Raw genomic sequence first — 18,675 nt, forward strand, 5'->3', positions numbered from 1 at the left:
ATGGTCTGAGTATGAACACTTAAAAATGCACATACAATACAAATAAGAAAAATAAGAAAAAACACATTATATTTATTGTAAACAAATTCAAATTCAAATATACTATAGTTAGCCTAACTCTTTTGTGGTCTTAAAAATATTATTAAAGTGCCTCTAAACTTCTACAGTTTGTTTTGCCACCTGCTGGAAGAGATTATCTTTGTTGAATATCTAAATTGCACATAACTGCTGTATCAATTTTCAACAGCCCTCCTCTTTGAAATCATACCACATCTAACAAAAACGTACAAATGCAATATGTTGTAATGGGATCACGAATGGCATGGGGACAAATTAGCCCGAGCAGAATACTCCGCTGGAGTCACAGACAACATCCCACAGTCACTGAGGGCATGGAGCATGGCGGCATGGGCGGATCGGGCCATGCAAGGACATCAAACAAATAATCTGTCTCTTTAACTAATCCTTAATCAAATGTCAGGATTAAACACAAATTTCTTCTGAGCCACGGCTTGAAAGAGAGACTCAGAAGTAGGGTCTTAGATTAAATGCAGAAGACACATTTCAGTTAAAGGCATTCCGTTGTACAACTGACTAGGTATCCCCCTTTCCCTTTCTCTTTTAGATGGGGCCAGTGGTGTAGTGGAGGGTATACGCAGGTACACACTTTATACCCACTTATTTTTCAGTGGGCATTGAATATACTCACGTCTTAATCCCCACCATGCGCATCAAAGTCGTGTAGTGGAGGTATACAGCATATACACCATTATTAATAAGGCATTTGGAACAGATAAGAATGTATAACTTAACATTTTGATAAACAATTATTTATTCAAGTTTTAGGGCAGCAATGTGCTCATGGTGGTACGTGCGAATGTTCCAAAATACAATTTGCAGGAATACACCGTTCTAAAATGCGCACGTCACACGCAAGCGGTTTCGTAGACAAAGATGGAAATATCCAGGGTTGGACTGGACACCAGGCAGGATTAGGCAAATTGACTAGGGCCGCATTTCCAAGCGTAACTGACCAAGACGCACCTCCAACAACACATAAAACCTCACAGAATTCTGCCTGAAACAATGACAATATCTCTCAACCAGTGGCATATGGGCTTTTTAGGTGAGCGCTCAAAGGCAGGGGTGCAAAATATTTTGCTTGTCCATTCCCAGCACAGTTCTCCAGAGAACTGGAGAGACTCATCACTGCGGCGCTCCACCAATATTCCATCAAAAAATATTATAACATAAATCATGTAGCAGATATACCCTATGCTAGAAGTATATGGTATTTTCTGTTGCCTACAGGCTGGAGATAAAATGAATGACAATGTAATCAGGACACTTTTTACATCATGCACGTTTCTCCAATCAAATAGCCTAAACTCAATGGCGCCCAATCAAATATAAAATGCTCTGACATCTTAATTAACATAATGTCCTAAAAACAGCACAGGTCAAAGTAACTATGGACTATATCGAATGGAGGCTTCTCACAACTGCTGTCCATGAGTTTTACCCCTTGTGCTAAACTGTCAAGATCAGTGGTTTCAAGAGTGTATCAGTCTATTTTTTGACGAGCTGGTCATAACGAAATAAAAAATACTTCTGCATTTCCCACTGTGTTAACACATTGATTCCCATTGCAAATAGGCTCAGGATAACTCCTCATAACGTTGGGTAGCTGATCTTCAGAGCTTAAATAGACAAATTGATTAGTCACAGCAATCAGGACTAATAAAGCCAATGCAACGGCCTGTTTTACACAACTAGCTCTCACAGTCTCAGGTCCGAATTAAGCATTAAACCATGTATCTCAAACGTCACATTGTGATGTGTTTAAGGTTACATTTAGGCATTAACTCAGAATTCTGAAGGTTCGGGATAAGTTTAGTCGTTAACTCTGAAATGTTAAGGTTAAGTATTAACTCCGAGTTAAGGTTTGGCATAGGTTTAAAATAAAAATCTAAAAACAACTTTCAATGGTTGGATTAGAATTTGCAACCTTTGGAATCCTAGTCAGATGTTTAGGCATAGACGTCTTTGTTTGGTTCAGATTTGGTTCAGTCTGGACTGGCCTTGATTTGGTCCAAAAACAGATATCTATAAAAAACGTATTTTCAACTTTTATTCAGAGCCCGAAAATGAACCTGATTTCAACATCTGGAAAAAAAGGTATTTTCGATCATTTTCAACGTTTTTTTGCCTACTTGGATTTTTCTAGATTTACTGGCAGAATTATGTTATGATTATTTGCATCAATCCAGTGGCCATTTGTTTTGCAAACTACATATCATGTGCTACACAAACACTGCCAACCAAACAGTGCCTGTGCACTTAAATTAAATAGTAACTACACTCAAAAATCGACATTTCTTAGATTACTTACAAACATCAGTGGTTAATGCATACTGCTAAATTAAATGATGTGAGTTAATATATACACAATAAAACATTTAAATATCACATTTGCATAAGTATTCAGACATTTTACTCAGTACTTTGTTGAAACACCTTTGACAGCGGTTAGAGCCACGAGTCTTCTTGGGTCTGATTCAACAAATTTGGCACACCTGTATTTGGGGAGTTTCTCCCATTTTTCTCTGCAAATCCTCTCAAGCACTGTCAGGTTGGATGGGGGGCGTCGCTGCACAGCTATTTTCAGGTCTCTCTCTCTCTCTCTCTCTCTCTCTCTCTCTCTCTCTCTCTCTCTCTCTCTCTCTATCTCTCTCTCTATCTCTATCTCTATCTCTATCTCTATCTCTATCTCTATCTCTATCTCTATCTCTATCTCCATCTCTATCTCTATCTCCATCTCCATCTCTGTTCGACCGGGTTCAAGTTTGGGCTCTGGCTGGGCCACTCAAGGACATTCAGAGACTTGTCCCGATGTCACTCCTGCTTTGTCTTGGCTGTGTGCTTAGGGTCGTTGTCCTGTTGGAAGGTGAACCTTCGCCCCAGTCTGAGGTCCTGAGTGCTCTGGAGCAGGATGTCATCAAGGATCTCTCTGTACTTTGCTCCATTAATCTTTCTCTCGATCCTGACTAGTCTCAAAGTCCCTGCCACTGAAAACATCCCCACAGCATGATGCTGTCACCACCACGCTTCACTGTAGGGATGTTGCCAGGTTTCCTCAAGACATGACGCTTGGCATTCAGGCCAAAGAGTTCAATCTTGGTTTCATCAGACCAGAGAATCTTGTTTCTCATGGTCTGAGAGTCCTTTATTTGCTATTTGGCAAACTCCAAGTGGAGTGTCACTTTTGCTAAGGAGTGGCTTCCGTCTGGCAACTCTACCATAAAGGCCTGATTGGTGGAGGTTATTATTTATTTTATTTCACCTTTATTTAACCAGGTAGGCCAGTTGAGAACAAGTTCTCATTTACATCTGCGACCTGGCCAAGATAAAGCAAGCAGTGCGACAAAAACAATAACACAGAGTTACACATAAACAATCGTACAGTCAATAACACAATAGAAAAATCTATGTACAGTGTGTGAAAATGTAGAAGAGTAGGGGCGTAAGGCAATAAATAGGCCATAGAGGTGAAATAATTACAATTTAGTATTAACACTGGAATGATAGATGTGCAGATGATGATGTGCAAGTAGAGATACTGAGGTGCAAAAGAGCAAGAAGAGAAATACCAATATGGGGATGAGGTAGTTGGGTGTGCTATTTACAGATTGACTGTGTACAGGTGCAGTGATTGGTAAGCTGCTCTGACAGCTGATGCTTAAAGTTAGATAGGGAGATATAAGACTCCAGCTTCAGTGATTTTTGCAATTCGTTCCAGTCATTGGCAGCAGGAAGGAAAGGTGGCAAAAGGAAGTGTTGGCTTTGGGGATGACCAGTGAAATATATCTGCTGGAGCCCGTGCTATGGGTGGGTGTTGCTTTGGTGACCAGTGAGCTAAGGTGGGGCTTTACCTAGCAAAGACTTATAGATGACCTGGAGCCAGTGGGTTTGCCGACAAATATGTAGCGAGGGCCAGCCAACAAGAGCATACTGGTCGCAATGGTGGGTAGTATGTGGGGCTTTGGTGACAAAACGGATGGCACTGTGATAGACTACATCCAGTTTGTTGAGTAGAGTGTTGGAGGCTATTTTGTAAATGACATCGCCGAAGTCAAGGATCGGTTGGATAGTCAGTTTTACGAGGGTATGTTTGGCAGCATGAGTGAAGGAGGCTTTGTTGCGAAATAGGAAGACGATTCTAGATTTCATTTTGGATTGGAGATGCTTAGTGTGAGTCTGGAAGGAGAGTTTACAGTCTAACCAGACACCTAGGTATTTGTATTTGTTCACATATTCTAAGTCAGAACCGTCCAGAGTAGTGATGCTAGTTGGGCGGGCGGGTGCGGGCAACAATCGTTTGAAGAGCATGCATTTAGTTTAACTAGCATTTAAAAGCCGTTGGAGGTCACAGAAGGAGTGTTGTATGGCATTGAAGCTCATCTGGAGGTTAGTTAACACAGTGTCCAAAGAAGGGCCAGATGTATACAGAATGGTGTTGTCTGCGTAGAGGTGGATCAGAGAATCACTAGCAGCAAGAGCGACATCATTGAAGAAAAGAGTTGGCATGAGAATTGAACCCTATGGCACCCCCATAGAGACTGCCAGAGGTGCGGACAACAGGCCCTCCGATTTGACACACTGAACTCTATCTGAGAAGTAGTTGGTGAACCAGGCAAGGCAGTCATTTGAGAAACCAATGCTATTGAGTCTGCTGATAAGAATGCGGTGATTGACAGAGTCGAAAGCCTTGGTCAGGTCGATGAAGATGGCTGCACAGTACTGTCTTTTATCGATGGTGGTTATGATATCATTTTGGACCTTGAGCGTGGCTGAGGTGCACACATGACCAGCTCTGAAACCAGATTGCATAGTGGAGAAGGTACGGTGGGATTTGTAATGGTCGGTGATGTGTTTGTTAACTTGGCTTTCAAAGATTAGAGAAAGGCAGGGCAGGATGGATATAGGTCTATAACAGTTTGGGTCTAGAGTGTCTCCCCCTTTGAAGAGGGGGATGATCGCGGCAGCTTTCCAATCTTTGGGGATCTCAGACGATACAACAGAGAGGTTGAACAGGCTAGTAATTGGGGTTGCAAAAATTTTGGTGGATAATTTTAGAAAGAGAAGGTCCAGATTGTCTAGCCCAGCTGATTTGTAGGGATCCAGATTTTGCAGCTCTTCCAGAACATCAGCTGTCCGTATTTGGGTGAAGGAGAAGCGGGGAGGGGGGGGGGGGGGCTTGGGCAAGTTGCTGCAAGGGGTGCCGAGCTCTTGGCCGGGGTAGGGGTAGCCAGGTGGAAAGCATGGCCAGCCGTAAAAAATGCTTATTGAAATGATTGACTATCATAGATTTATCGATGGTGACAGTGTTTCCTTGCCTCAGTGCATTGGGCAGTGGTGGTGTTCTTTTTCTCCATGGACTTTACTGTGTCCCAAAAGTTTTGGGAATTAGTGCTACAGGATGCACATTTCTTTTTGAAAAAGCTAGCCTTTGCTTTCCTAACCGACTGTGTATATTGGTTCCTGACGGTGTAAGGTTCCTAGGCACCTGCCCAGAGGTAAGCTACACCTCTTACCCGTTCCACAGCGTCCTTGACACCTGTCGATGGATTTTCTGACTGATCTTCCACTCTCACAGGGTAACACCGCGATCCTGGTTGTTGTGGATAGTTTCTCTGAGTCCTGTCGTCTCCTCCCTCTGCCCTGTCTCCCTACGGCCCTACAGACTGCGGAGGCTTTGTTTACACATGTCTTCCGGCACTACGGGGTGTCTGAGGATATAGTGTCTGATCGGGTCCCCAGTTAACGTCTAGGGTCTGGAAGGCGTTCATGGAACGTTTGGGGGTCTCAATCAGCCTTACTTCAGGTTTTCACCCCGAGAGTAATGGGCAGGTGGAGAGAGTGAACCAGGATGTGGGCAGGTTTCTGCGGTCCTATTGCCAGGACCGGCCGGGGGAGTGGGCGGCGTTCGTGTCCTGGGCCGAGATGGCACAGAACTCACTCCGCCACTCCTCCACTAACCTCTCTCCCTTCCAGTGCGTACTGGGGTACCAGCCGGTTCTGGCGCCTTGGCATCAGAGTCAGACCGAGGTTCCTGCGGTGGACGACTGGTTCAGGCACGCAGAGGAGACATGGGAAGCTGTCCATGTTCATCTTCAGCAGGCCGTGATGCGCCAAAAGTAGAATGCAGATCGCCACCGCAGTGAGACCCCGGTGTTCGCACCGGGGGACCGGATCTGGCTTTCGACCCGAAACCTGCCCTGCTGAAAGCTGGGTCCGCGGTTTGTGGGGCCATTTAAAGTCCTGAGGAGAGTGAACGAGGTTTGTTATAGGTTACAGCTTCTGCCCGATTACCGTATTAACCCCTCGTTCCATGTGTCTCTCCTCAGGCCGGTGGTGGCTGGCCCGCTCCAGGAGTCTGAGGTGCGGGAGGTTCCTCCGCCCCCTCTGGACATCGGGGTGGCCAAGGCGTACTCCGTTCGTTCCATACTGGATTCGAGGCGCCGGGCGAGGGGCCTTCAGTATCTCGTGGAGTGGGAGGGGTACGGTCCGGAGGAGAGGTGCTGGGTTCTGGTGGAGGATGTGTTGGAAAGTTCAATGCTGCAGGAGTTCCACCGTCTTCGTCCGGACCGCCTCTGCGCCTCGCCCCCCGGGTCGTCCCCGAGGCCGGTGTCGACGAGCTGCTGGAGCCGCGCGTCAAGGGGGGGAGGGGGGTACTGCCACGACTTCCGCCAGAGTTGGTCCCTCTCCTTGTTTGGGCGGCGTTCGGCGGTATTTTCCATTGGTTTTGTCTTGTCTTCATCACACCTGGTTCCAATTCTATCATGTTGTGTATTTACCCTCTGTTCCTCCACATGTCCTTGTCCGTAATTGTTTTCTTGTAGTGCTTGTGCACGGTATGCTGGTGATTACCGGGTTTTGTTTGACCCATTTCATGTATTGTTCTGTTGACGGTGGTTTATGTTTATTAAACGATACCGTTGTAAATCCGTTTTCGCTTTCCTGCGCCTGACTTCTCTGCCGCCAGTACACCCCGCATTACAGGGTGGCTACTTTGAGGAATCTAAAATCTAAAATATATTTGGAATTATTTAACACTTTTTTGGTTACTACATGATTCCATATGTGTAATTAATAGTTTAGATATCTTCACTATTATTCTACAATATAGAAAATAGTAAATTAGTATGTGTGTCCAAACTTTTGACTAGTACTGTATATATAGACTTTATATATACTGTACATACAAAAGTATTAGAAAGTATTAATTAATGTTACTGTCTCCACTACAACAAAAATACTTAAATACATGTAATTCTGTCCTTGAAATCTTTGATTGAAATACTGTAGAATTCCATTCATTCTAATGGAGGAGGAGTGCCAAAATGTGACTAGTTTCAGGAAAATAGGCGCATGTCACACATCACTACTTCACAGGAGAGGCATTTGAGAGGCATTTGAGAGGCATTTGTTTTTTTGGGGGGGCAGAACTGCCTTCTGGAACATGTGAACTTGCAGGTTCCTTAATAGCAAACTTGTACGCCATCTGTAAATATGAATACATTTGTTAAATTACGAACCTAGTTGGTTTAGCCACGGAAAAAGTCAGGAACCTTCCCGCTAGCCATGATTGGCTGAGATAATGGAGGGCCTGGACATGCCGAGAGATGAGTTTGGATTGGTCTGCCATGTATCCTGCTTTTGTTTATAAGTATGTGAAGGTAATCCTTTCTAACGTGTTTTTTTTTAAACATATCATGAAGAACTGCAACGGGTTAACCGAGTTTTGAAATCAGTGGAATGCCCAGTGGGAGCAGAGTATGATAGCTAAGGAGATGGAGAACATTCTGGCGTTTGGATTGCAAATATACGGAGGGAGTCGAAAAGAGAACACCTTTCTCCAGATGACATCTTCAAACTAAGGGCAACCATGGCATCCGTGACAGAGGGGGAGAAGCGTTCATCCACGTATACGGGTAAGAGAGTCTAGCTAACTACATTTTCAGATATGATATGTTTCTAATTAAGTCCGAAAGTTGTTTTCATTGCATGTTAAAGTGTACTCTTAGCTACCTGTATGATCTGTGTCGTAATATTATATCTTAAAAAATTATCTGGTAGAATGCCCTGCTTTTATTTCATCACACTCACAACAGTAAACTATTTTCTGTAATTAACTAGCCATTAACTTGTAAATAATGACCTTCTGTGGTTATTTTCCTGTAATAATGAATAACAATTAGCTATGATATGGTCATTATTTGAACTGGCCTGCCAGCTAACTTAACCATAGCTCGCTAGAAACTAACCAAAACAAGAAAGTTGCTTTTAGTTTCCTGGTTTGCGAGATTGACATATCCTAAATACATTTTTTAAATGGATAGATTTTTTGGTGTTAAAATACACCAGCTATGCTATTTTGAACTACCAGACTGTTGTCATGCAGCCTGTCATTTTTATGTTTATACTTTTTCATTACGACAACGACAAGTTTGATGTAGGACAGAAATAAAATGTTCATGTTGTCACTGGGTCTGTCACGAATCCCGCTTCCTGAGTCTGTGTTTGCCTGTGTTTCTGTCCTGGAGTGTGTTTCCGGTGTCCTGGAACGCACCCTGTCTGGTTGCCGGGCGAATTAGCTTGTTGGGAGATTGATGTTCACCCGCACCTGTATCCCATCAGTAATCTGCACACCTGTCCTGATCATCACCTCTCCCCTTCAAAAGCTCTGACCTGACATCCATTCCCTGCCGGATCGTTAGCCATGAACAGTATGTTGTGCCATAGTATCAGACTCAAGTTGGATAGTATTCGTTTTGTTGTTTTGTTTTACGTATTGCTTGCCTTGAACTTACCTCCGTTTGTTTTGCCTTCAGTTACTCACCCGGATCATTCACCCCATTCCCGCCTGGTCGACGGAGGATTCCGCTACTCCATTGGAATCACCTATTTACTCCCATCAATCCACCACCGCTGCCCGCTACGCCACCTGGATATATTTACCCATTCACATTCACTTGTAAATAAATACTCACCTTCTTCCTACGCTCCTTGTCCTGGTCTGCTTCTGGGTTCGATTTTGAAAGAACGTGACAGAACGATCCGGCCAAGGATGAACCCAGCGGACCTGGACTCCGTTTGCCATGCCATTACCCAGCAGGGGAAGACATTGGGACAACACAATACGGCGCTACAGGAGATAGCGAGTTCAATCCAGAACTTATCTGCTAGCTTGACACAAATCCAGGATCAGCTCAGTTTGCCGGCGATTCATTCACCACCTGTTTCACCTATCTCACCTGCCGTGTCTGGAGCGGTTTCCTTCCGTGAACCCAAGGTACCGACGCCTGATAAATATGAAGGGGATTTGGGAAGATGCCGTTCGTTTCTTATGCAGTGTGGGTTAGTGTTTGATCTGCAGCCCCATTCTTACGCCACTGACAAGGCTAGGATAGCCTTTGTTATTGAACTGCTGCGTGGAAGAGCTCTGGAATGGGCTTCAGCCATTTGGGAACGACAGGGAACCTGCACGGCTTCATATCAGGAGTTCACGGGAGAGATGAGAAAGCTTTTTGACCATCCAGTCCGAGGTAAGGACGCAGCTAAACGTTTGTTCTCTCTTCGCCAAGGAGCTCGCAGTGTGGCAGATTTTATGATCGAGTTCAGGACATTGGCTGTGGAGAGTGGTTGGAATGCGGAGTCACTACAAGCGTTTTTTTACAAGGGGTTGTCGGAGGAACTTAAGGACGAGCTGATATCTTATCCAGAGCCTAGTGACCTAGACAGCTTGGTCACTTTATCTATTCGGGTAGATAATAGAGTCCGAGAGAGAAGGAGGGAGAAGCAGTGGGGCCCATCCAATCAATCAGCAACTCGGTTACCGTTCGGTTCAGGAAGTGAACCAGAACGTATTGATCGTTATTCCCCACACGGGATTAGTGGAGGGGTCTTGCCACCAGATTCTGAACCAATGCAAGTGGGGCGACACGGGCTTACTAAGGAGGAGCGCCAACGTAGACGTGAGACCAACAGCTGTTTCTACTGTGGTAGCTCGGGACATTACATCTCCGCTTGTCCACAGCGCCCGTTAAACTGCCCGGCTCGCTAGTTTTGGGAGTAATTTTAGCGAGCCAGTTTCAATCTCTCAAGGATCCTGTCAGACCCCGTTTTCCTGCGACCCTTATGAATAAGGATCAGAGATTAGAGATGAACGCTCTTATTGATTCAGGTGCCGATGGCAGCTTTATTGATGCCGACTTGGTGGAACAGCTGGGGCTTTCCAAGGAGCAATTGCCGGAAGCCATTGAAGCAACCACTCTGAACGGCAGTAGGCTGGCACGGATCACTATGAGGACTGAACCGGTTAAGATGTTGGTGTCAGGGAATCATTCAGAGTTTATCTCCTTCTTCATTCTGTCCTCGCCCCATGTTCCTCTGGTTCTTGGTTACCCCTGGCTGAAGGAACACAATCCCTCGTTTGATTGGGTGACGGGTAAGGTAACTAGTTGGAGCATTGAGTGTCATGCTAACTGCCTTAGGACTGCCTGTTCTCCTGCTGTTTCCAGTCAGGTCAGTGACTCTGCTCCTCCTGATTTGTCCCTGGTTCCAGAAACATATCACGAGTTGGGTGAAGTATTCAGTAAACAGAAGGCTCTGTCTCTTCCTCCCCACCGACCTTATGACTGTGCGATTAATCTGTTTCCTGGAGCTGCCTTTCCCAAGGGACGGTTATACAGTATCTCTCGACCTGAACGTGAGGCCTTGGAGACCTACATCAAGGAGTCTCTAGCTGCAGGTCTCATTCGGCCCTCGTCATCACCTCTGGGAGCAGGATTTTTTTTTTGTGAGCAAGAAGGATGGCTCTCTTCGACCGTGTATTGATTATCGGGGGTTGAATGATATTACGGTCAAGAACAAGTATCCCCTGCCCTTGATGAGCACGGCTTTCGATTCCTTACAGGGTGCTACGGTTTTTACGAAGCTTGATTTACGTAATGCTTATCATTTGGTTCGGATCAAAGAGGGGGACGAGTGGTTGACTGGGTTCAATACTCCGATGGGACATTTCGAGTACCAGGTGATGCCGTTTGGACTGACCAACGCTCCGGCTGTGTTCCAAAGTATGGTGAATGACGTTCTGAGAGATATGATTGGTATTTTTGTGTTCGTTTCCCTGGATGATATCCTCATCTTCTCGAAGGAGCTTTCTAGCCACGTTCTGCATGTCAAGCAGGTCCTGCAGCGGTTATTGGAGAACCGTCTGTTCGTGAAGGCTGAGAAGTGTGATTTTCACGCCCACACGACGTCATTTCTCGGGTACATCATATCCAGGGGAGAGATCAAGATGGACCAAGAGAAGGTTCGGGCGGTTGGGGATTGGGTCCAGCCCGGTACGAGATTGCAGCTCCAGAGATTTCTGGGGTTTGCGAACTTCTATCGGAGGTTTATCCGTGATTACAGCCGGGTGGCCGCCCCTTTAACTGCCCTGACGTCTTGCACCAGAAAGTTCTGTTGGACTCCTGAGGCAGACCAAGCATTTCTGGACTTGAAGAGCCGATTCACCAACGCCCCGATTCTCTCTCAACCTGACACTTCCCGTCAGTTTGTTGTTGAAGTGGACGCGTCTGATGTGGGGGTGGGCACCATCCTGTCCCAGCGTAGCTCCACTGACGGTAAACTCCATCCCTGCGCTTTCTACTCTTGTCGTCTTTCTCCAGCTGAAAGAAACTACGATGTGGGTAACCGGGAGCTTCTCGCTGTGAAGCTTGCCTTGGAGGAGTGGCGTCACTGGTTGGAGGGAGCGGAGCAACCGTTTGTGGTCTGGACTGACCACAAGAATCTGGCTTACGTGCAATCGGCTAAACGTCTCAACGCCCGTCAGGCCAGGTGGGCTTTGTTTTTTGGACGCTTCAATTTTTCCCTGACGTTCCGACCTGGGTCGAAGAACGGGAAGGCGGACGCTCTGTCCCGGATATTCTCTAAGACGGAGGAGAGTGGGACCAAGACTGAGACGATTCTTCCCCAGAAGGTTGTCGTGGGAGCCGTTACATGGAGGATTGAGGAGGATGTGATGGCGGCCATTCGGACGCAGCCCGGGCCCGGTAACGGTCCACCCGGTCGGTTGTTCGTGCCCGAGTCGGTCCGTTCTGCTGTCCTTCAGTGGTCCCACGCCAGCAAGATAGCTTGTCACCCTGGCGTTGCTCGGACTATGGCGCTACTGCGCAGACGATTTTGGTGGCCTGCTATGGGAGAGGATGCCCGGAGGTTTGTTGCCGCTTGTCCTGTTTGTGCGCAGAATAAGAGTACCAATCGGCCCAGCTCTGGGCTTCTTCACCCTCTACCTATTCCCCGGCGACCTTGGTCGCATCTGGCCCTGGACTTTGTCACGGGGTTGCCCCCTTCTGATGGTAACACGGTTATTCTGACCATTGTGGACAGATTCAGCAAGTTTGCTCACTTTGTTCCCCTCTCCAAGCTGCCTTCTGCCACTGAGATGTCCGAGATCCTGGTTAGGGAGGTTTTCAGGGTCCACGGGTTGCCCTGTGACATTGTTTCTGACCGTGGTCCTCAGTTCACCTCTGCTGTCTGGAGATCTTTCTGTTTGGCCATTGGAGCTACAGTCAGTCTCACTTCTGGATTTCACCCTCAATCTAATGGTCAGGCGGAGAGAGCCAACCAGAAGATGGAGTCCACGCTGCGCTGTCTTGTCTCCTCTGATCCCACCTCTTGGTCCTCTCAATTACCCTGGGTCGAGTATGCCCATAATACTCTCCCTTCATCTGCTACTGGGATGTCTCCCTTCCAGTGCCTGTATGGTTACCAACCTCCTTTGTTTCCTTCTCAGGAGAGGGATCTCTCGGTTCCCTCTGTCCAGACCCACATTTGTCGTTGCCACCGGACCTGGCATCGGGCCAGGAAGGCTCTCCTTAGAGTTTCTGACCGGTATCAGATCCAGGCGAATCGTCGCCGTATTCCTGCCCCAGCTTATACGGTTGGAGATAAGGTTTGGTTGGCTACACGGGATCTTCCTCTACGGACTGAGTCGAGGAAATTGTCACCGAAGTTCATTGGTCCGTTTGTAGTGGAGAGAATCATTAATCCTGTTGTGGTTCGACTCAAGTTGCCTGCAACACTTAGAGTTCATCCCACCTTTCATGTCTCCTGTCTCAAGCCGGTTCACCTCAGTCCTCTGCTGCCTCCTCCTCCTCGTCCTCCTCCTCCTCGGATGATCGGAGGTGGTCCTGTCTACACGGTGCGCCGCATCATGGACTCCAGACAGCGGGGTCGAGGGTACCAGTATTTAGTGGATTGGGAAGGATATGATCCAGAGGAGTTGGATTCCTCGGCGTCAGATCCTTGATGACGACCTGCTTCGTGACTTCTACCGCCTCCACCCTGGCGCTCCAGGTAGTCCGCCCGGTGGCGTTCGTCGGAGGGGGGGTACTGTCACGAATCCCGCTTCCTGAGTCTGTGTTTGCCTGTGTTTCTGTCCTGGAGTGTGTTTCCGGTGTCCTGGAACGCACCCTGTCTGGTTGCCGGGCGAATTAGCTTGTTGGGAGATTGATGTTCACCTGCACCTGTATCCCATCAGTAATCTGCACACCTGTCCTGATCATCACCTCTCCCCTTCAAAAGCTCTGACCTGACATCCATTCCCTGCCGGATTGTTAGCCATGAACAGTATGTTGTGCCATAGTATCAGACTCAAGTTGGATAGTATTCGTTTTGTTGTTTTGTTTTACGTATTGCTTGCCTTGAACTTACCTCCGTTTGTTTTGCCTTCAGTTACTCACCCGGATCATTCACCCCATTCCCGCCTGGTCGACGGAGGATTCCGCTACTCCATTGGATTCATCTATTTACTCCCATCAATTCACCACCGCTGCCCGCTACGCCACCTGGATATATCTACCCATTCACATTCACTTGTAAATAAATACTCACCTTCTTCCTACGCTCCTTGTCCTGGTCTGCTTCTGGGTTCGATTTTGAAAGAACGTGACAGGGTCAACTGTCTACAGACATGTCAATAGACATAGTATAACCCAGCGTTTGTATTTAAATCTTTGGTTGTTTAGCACATGGCCTCACATGTGAATCCTTAAAGACATGGGTGGAGCTAAGGTTTAAGAGGGTGTTAACGATGCTGAATGGGTGTAGACAAAGAAGAGCTCTCCAGTAGGTGTACCAAAACATTCAAGGGCCGTTTAATCAAAATAGGATATAGCATTTTCTATCTCTGAGTCTCTACTTTGATCCAATGTAAAAACACAATTGCTGCATAGGACCGAATCCAGGTGGTCGGTCACATATGGCCGATCGGTGGCTTCAAAGCTTCTCATTGCCAATATGTATCATCAGCAATCCAGGGTTTATATACATCATTGGTCTGCAGCGGTTATTCAGAAATGTACTGTAGATGTAGGACTGACTGTTGGGTTTGATATGAAAATGATATCTCTGTAAGGGCTGTCTCTCTCCTCATCCTCGGACGAGGAGAGGAGAGAAGGATCATCAGACCAAAATGCAGCAGTAGGGAAATAGGCCATCTCTTTATTTGAAAAAACTATGATGGCAACACGAAAAACAAAACACTTTCAAATATACAAAACAAGAAAACGACGTTGACGAAACCTGAACATAAACTTACATAACTAAACGTAAACTCACGGACAGGAAACAGACGACATCAAAATAAATGAACAGCCAAACAGTCCCGTATGGTACATACATTACACGACACAGGAGACAATCACCCACCAACAAACAGTGAGAACACCCTACCTAAATATGACTCTTAATTAGAGGAAAACGCAAAACACCTGCCTCTAATTAAGAGCCATACCAGGCAACCAAAACCAACATAGAAACAGATAACATAGACTGCCCACCCAAAACACATGCCCTGACCATAAACACATACAAAAACAACATAAAACAGGTCAGGACCGTTACAGAACCCCCCCCTCAAGGTGCGAACGCCGGGCGCACCAGCACAAAGTCCAGGGGAGGGTCTGGGTGGGCAGTTGACCACGGTGGTGGCTCCGGCTCTGGACGCTGTCCCCACACCACCATAGTCACTCCCCGTTTCTGTCTTCCCCTCCCAATGACCACCCTAAAACTAACATCCCCTAAATAAACGGCCAGCACCAGGAGAAGGGGCAGCACCGGGACAAGGGGCAGCACCGGGACAAGGGGCAGCACCTGGACAAGGGGCAGCACCGGAACAAGGGGCAGCACCAGGATAAGGGGCAGCACCAGGATAAAGACCAGCACCGGGACAAGGGGCAGCACCGGGATAAGGGGCAGCACCGGGACAAGGGGCAGCACCGGGACAACGGGCAGCACCGGGACAAGGGGCAGCACCGGGACAAGGGGCAGCACCGGGACAAGGGGCAGCACCGGGACAAGGGGCAGCACCGAGACAAGGGGCAGCACCGGGATAAGGGGCAGCACCGGGACAAGGGGCAACACCGGGACAAGGGGCAACACCGGGACAAGGGGCAGGTCCCGGCTGATATACTCTGGCAGATCCTGGCTGAGGGACTCTGGCAGATCCTGGCTGAGGGACTCTGGCAGATCCTGGCTGAGGGACTCTGGCAGATCCTGGCTGAGGGACTCTGGCAGATCCTGGCTGAGGGACTCTGGCAGGTCCTGGCTGGACGGCTCTGGCAGGTCCTGGCTGGACGGCTCTGGCAGGTCCTGGCTGGACGGCTCTGGCAGGTCCTGGCTGGACGGCTCTGGCAGGTCCTGGCTGGACGGCTCTGGCAGGTCCTGGCTGGACGGCTCTGGCAGGTCCTGGCTGGACGGCTCTGGCAGGTCCTGGCTGGACGGCTCTGGCAGGTCCTGGCTGGACGGCTCTGGCAGGTCCTGGCTGGACGGCTCTGGCAGGTCCTGGCTGGACGGCTCTGGCAGGCCCTGGCTGGACGGCTCTGGCAGGCCCTGGCTGGACGGCTCTGGCAGGCCCTGGCTGGACGGCTCTGGCAGGTCCTGGCTGGACGGCTCTGGCAGGTCCTGAATGGACGGCTCTGGCAGGTCCTGAATGGACGGCTCTGGCAGGTCATAGCAGGACGGCTCTGGCTGGTCATAGCAGGACGGCTCTGGCTGGTCATGGCAGGACGGCTCTGGCTGGTCATGGCAGGACGGCTCTGGCTGGTCATGGCAGGACGGCTCTGGCTGGTCATGGCAGGACGGCTCTGGCTGGTCATGGCAGGACGGCTCTGTAGGGAGGAGAAGGAGAGACAGCCTGGTGCGTGGTCTAGGCACTGGCTGCGCTGGAGAGGAGGAAACAGCAGGAGAGAGAACCCGGAGAGACAGCCTGGTACGGGGGGCTGCCACCGGAGGACTGGTACATGGAGGTGGCACCGGGTCTACCGGACCGTGAAGGAGGACACGTGCTCTTGAGCACCGAGCCTCCCCAACCCCACCAGGTTGAATGGTCCCCGTAGCCCTGCCAGTGTGGCGAGGTGGAATAGCCCGCACTGGGCTATGCAGGCGAACCGGGGACACCACCTGTAAGGCTGGTGCCATGTACGCCGGCCCTATGAGACGTACTGGATGCCAGATACGTTGGGCCGGCTTCATGACATCCGGCTCGATGCCCAACTTAGCCCTCCCAGTGCGGCAAGGTGGAATAGCCCGCACTGGGCTAAGCACGCGTACTGGGGACACCGTGCGCTTTACCGCATAACACGGTGTCTTACCAGTACGACGCCTTCTACCTCCACGGTAAGCACGGGGAGTTGGCTCGGGTATCCTACCCGGCTTTGCCACACTCCTCGTGTGCCCCCCCCCAAGAAATTTTTGGGACTCCCAACCGCGTCGACGCGCTGCCTCCTCATACCAGCGCCTCTCAGCCTTCGCTGCTTCCAACTCCTCCTTGGGACGGCGATATTCCCCTGACTGAGCCCAGGGTCCTCTACCGTCCAGGATCTCCTCCCAAGTCCAGGAGTCCTTTTTGCTCTGTTGAGCACTCCCTTGCCGCTTGGTCCTAGTTTGGTGGGTGATTCTGTAAGGGCTGTCTCTCTCCTCATCCTCGGACGAGGAGAGGAGAGAAGGATCATCAGACCAAAATGCAGCAGTAGGGAAATAGGCCATCTCTTTATTTGAAAAAACTATGATGGCAACACGAAAAACAAAACACTTTCAAATATACAAAACAAGAAAACGACGTTGACGAAACCTGAACATAAACTTACATAACTAAACGTAAACTCACGGACAGGAAACAGACGACATCAAAATAAACGAACAGCCAAACAGTCCCGTATGGTACATACATTACACGACACAGGAGACAATCACCCACCAACAAACAGTGAGAACACCCTACCTAAATATGACTCTTAATTAGAGGAAAACGCAAAACACCTGCCTCTAATTAAGAGCCATACCAGGCAACCAAAACCAACATAGAAACAGATAACATAGACTGCCCACCCAAAACACATGCCCTGACCATAAACACATACAAAAACAACATAAAACAGGTCAGGACCGTTACAATCTCTCTATCTCTTTCACCCTCCCTCTCTCTCTCCCTCTCTACTGCACCTGCTGTCTCGACCTCTGAATGCTCGGCTATGAAAAGCCAACTGACATCTACTCCTGAAGTGCTGACCTGTTGCACCCTCTACAACCACTGTGATTATTATTTGACACTGTTGATCATCTATGAACGTTTGAACATCTTGAAGAACGATCTGGCCTTAATGGCCATGTAATCTTATAATATCCATTCAGCACAGCCAGAAGAGGACTGGTCACCACTCAGAGCCTGGTTCCTCTCTAGGTTTCTTCCTAGGTTCCTGCCTTTCTAGGGAGTTTTTTCCTAACCACAGTGCTTCTACATTTGCATTGCTTGCTGTTTGGGGTTTTGAGCTGGGTTTCTGTATAAGCCCTTTCTGACATCTGCTGATGTAAAAAGGTCTTTATTAATACATTTGATTGATTGATTGATTCTGCGTGGGTGATGAATCTCATCAGTGTTTAAGGTATTCCTTACTAATCTGACAAAGACCACAAAGACCTACAGTACCATTAACGTTTCTCTCTTCTTCCCTCTCTTTCTCTCTACTGAAGTTTTCCTCTTCTTTATCTCCTTTACCCCCCCCCCCCTCTCTTGTACAGACACAATTTGCACCGTCAACATTTCTGCTAGGATATGAGGGTGGTAATGCAGAGATTTGCAACAGCTCGGTAATGTCTGATCGATATTAACACAATGACTCTTTTCTTCCAGGACAAAATTCTGCCAGCGTGGGCCCTCCATATGCAAACCAGACAGGCGAATGAGGAACTTCACCAATGTGATACAGAGATAGCTTTAAAATGACTCATGCAATTATGTGTGTTGTTGTCTGTATACAAATCTTACTGTGACTGTGCCAATAATACCTACACTATTTATTATATTTGACGTGATTGACGCGAGATGTCCAATTTGAACAGATATCTAACATGTTAGAAAATTTGAAATATTTCCACCATATGAAACTATCATACATTGATTTGAAAAAGACCTGGTGATGGAAAAGCCAGAAAGCCCACATGTCTGTGTTCACTGTGGTGTTGACTTCCTGTGACTGGGTTGGGGTGTCGGCTTCCCGGATGATCACAGCATCATAGGAGGGATTTCCACACTGTTGGTCTGGTCAT

The sequence above is a fragment of the Salvelinus fontinalis genome, chromosome 31 (genome assembly GCF_029448725.1).
Source record: "Salvelinus fontinalis isolate EN_2023a chromosome 31, ASM2944872v1, whole genome shotgun sequence".
Lineage (NCBI taxonomy): Eukaryota > Metazoa > Chordata > Actinopteri > Salmoniformes > Salmonidae > Salvelinus > Salvelinus fontinalis.